We start from the raw sequence: 2941 nt of genomic DNA, 5'->3' as shown, positions 1-2941 counted from the left end.
CCATGGTAAACAGTTTCTGTTAAATTAATGAAAAAAATCAGGTCTTTACATGTAGCTAAATGCTTCTAAAAATATTCTCTCTGTCTGAAATCTGATGACTACTGTTAGAATTATTTCCAAAATGGAAATGGAAAGAATTTTTTACAAATAGAGGGTTTTTAAAAAAAATTTTCACCTTCAAAATTATAACTATGCCCAAGAGGTATTTAAACCAATGATTATGCAATCAATTTATACTTTCATTCATAAAAGTATCTTTAATAGATATTATCTTAAATGGACAACTTGCTGAGGACCTACAGATAAGCTCAACTGTGGAATTGTACTAGGTTTTTCTAAAAACAAAACTAGCTAATTTTGCAACATTTACAGACTTGTTACTCTTAACAAAATTCAAGATTCCATTTTGTATGTAATACAAATTGTAATAGCTGCTCTTGAGGGTACAATAATAAAATCCAACTACACAACTTGGAAGCTACAATTATGTATTGTAGCTCCTACTTCTACAGAGGAATGTGCTCCATCCTACCAAGTGGCTAAATTTTTACAGAAAAAAAATATTCATTACAAATAAAATCATTTTATTTCTAATACATTTACAATTGTTTTATGTCTGACAATATTAGGAGGTCACCTGGGAGTAAGCATGCAAACTCTATAATGCAAAGTCTCCAGACACAGTTTTATTAGGTATTATCATGGATTCACTCACCTGTAGAAGAGTGACTAAATAAAGTACTGATTGGCTACTTTGTGTACCCAACGCTAGGCTAGGCACTGACAATACAAAGATAGATAAGGTGAACATTGGCCTCAAATAGCTTATGTGCATACTGAGGACATGGAGCATAGAGTGTCATGTTAAAATGTGTGGTACAGTAAGGACGCCCCCACAACCTGGTTACAGCTTTTTTTTTCCCCCCTTCCTCCTCCGGCTTTATTGGATAGTTTAAAATTACATTTCTATTTTCTAGGACTTCAGTTGCTTTTTCCATCTGACTTTTAAAAACTGATTACAGCAAATGAAACACAGTTGTCTAAGTGATATAGTATACAAAAATAACATCTTGATTTCTGTGAAAATGCATTTCTCTGCAATTCCTGAATAGCTTCAAATTATGCTAACTCTGAGCATCGATGTTTACTCTGGGTTTTAGATTTAGTCTTTGAAAAAACGTGTTCTAAACCTTTGCCATCACCGTCTGTACATTCAGCATCAAAGTGATGAAGGTGTTCCTGTTTTGGCTTTTATCTCGATTTCTCTCTTGCACAGCCATTAATACGCATGTTTCTCTTTTTATTTTGTTTACTCCCACTCAACTGTATGCTCTATGGGGGGCCTGATACAGATGTTACTTGATGTTATTTAATAGCTACTGAGGTCAGACAATCCAAGGCCATCATTATGCTAAAATTAAAGTTACTTATGGAAGTTCACAGTCACTTCCAGAATTGGTTTTACCTCCTACATGGGAACATATTCAAGAAACCCAGAACGGGCTTACTGGTCTGACTCAACTCTTCCCATTCATTAATCCCTATTCACCAGTGGCGCGGAAAGGGGGTTCTTTAACAAAGCATTATACATAACACCTCTACCAAACTAAACATAAACTTTTTTTTGTAGTTAAATGCAGAAAGTCGATTTTTTTCCACCCCTTTCCTCCTTTTACATGGCAAGTAAAGCTCACTGGCCTGGGAGTAGCCTCTATCTGCCAACCTTCGGCCAGTGAAGAGGATTCAGAGAAAATAATACAACCATCAATCAGAAAAAGGAGGGGCGACAAAGGAAAATAATTAAGCCGTAGCTTCAATTGTGCATTCCCGTGCAAGGTGCCCTGACTCGCCACAGCGGTAACAGTTGATTTCACTCATCTTGCTGCAGTTGATGGCTACATGACCAGTTTCACCACACCTATAGCACTTCACTTTGGTGCAGTCTTTTTGAATGTGTCCAAATTCTCCACAAGAATAGCACTTCTGCTCATCCGCGTGGTCACAGTCACGAGCCAGATGGCCTGGTTTGCCGCAGTTGTAGCAGCACTGCCCTCTCTCTCTCTCGGGCTCCTTGCAGTCCTTGGCAATGTAGCCACCTCTACCGCAGTTATAGCAGGCTTCATCCCCCTGCAGATCACAATCCTTGACAAGATGACCAGACTCACCACAGCGATAACAGATGTCTGGAAGAGATGAGGAAACAAACTGGAAACCTGTGCCACGGCTTCTCATTCCACGACCACGGCCTCCTCCAGGAGGGCATTCCCGGGCCCAGTGGCCAGATCGTCCACATTTGAAGCACTCATTGCTGCTCATGGCTGCAGTCAGATCTTCTTTGGCGTCTGAGCTGATCCACAGCGGCGGAGACTCGGACGCAGCCCCGAGGAAGGAGGCTCGCAAGGGAGCGGCTGTTTATTTTCAGGGTCCTTGCCTGCGCCACATGCGGGTCTGCACTGGTTACAGCTTTTGATGAACATATACCAACACAATGAAATTGTGACAAACATCACAAGACATTTTTTGTTACTAATAATTTTAAATTGCTAAAGGTTGTAAAAAGTTTACCTGTACATATAAATCAGAACTGATTCTAAATGTATTTGTCAGAGCAAGCAATGCTGTGGTAACAAATAAAGCTCAAAATCTCAGGGGATTTGCAAAACAAAAGTCTATTTCTAACTCACACAAAGGCTGATGCAGACTGGCTGGGACTCTCCTTCATTGTATGACTTGGAAATCAAGATACCCTGCACTTTGTGATGCTGATATTTCAATACTTTACTTTCAAAATTTATACCTGCTTTTAATTGCCTCAGCCCACATGTCCGAGTGACACTTCCATTCACAATCTTTTTGCCAGAACCAGTCACATGGTCCAAAACTAACTTCAAGCGACTTTTGGTAGCACAAGGAATATTTTTTTTAAGAATACTTTGTTACT

The 2941-nt window shown here is 39.4% G+C and overlaps 1 pseudogene; it reads right to left on the bottom strand.

The window, feature by feature from the left end:
- Positions 1–911: 911 nt before the first annotated feature.
- LOC143671159 (CCHC-type zinc finger nucleic acid binding protein pseudogene) lies at positions 912–2347 on the bottom strand (annotated as a pseudogene).
- Between the last annotated feature and the right edge of the window lie 594 nt (positions 2348–2941).

Source organism: Tamandua tetradactyla, chromosome X (genome assembly GCF_023851605.1).
Source record: "Tamandua tetradactyla isolate mTamTet1 chromosome X, mTamTet1.pri, whole genome shotgun sequence".
Lineage (NCBI taxonomy): Eukaryota > Metazoa > Chordata > Mammalia > Pilosa > Myrmecophagidae > Tamandua > Tamandua tetradactyla.
This window is presented reverse-complemented; position numbering and strand designations above follow the sequence as displayed.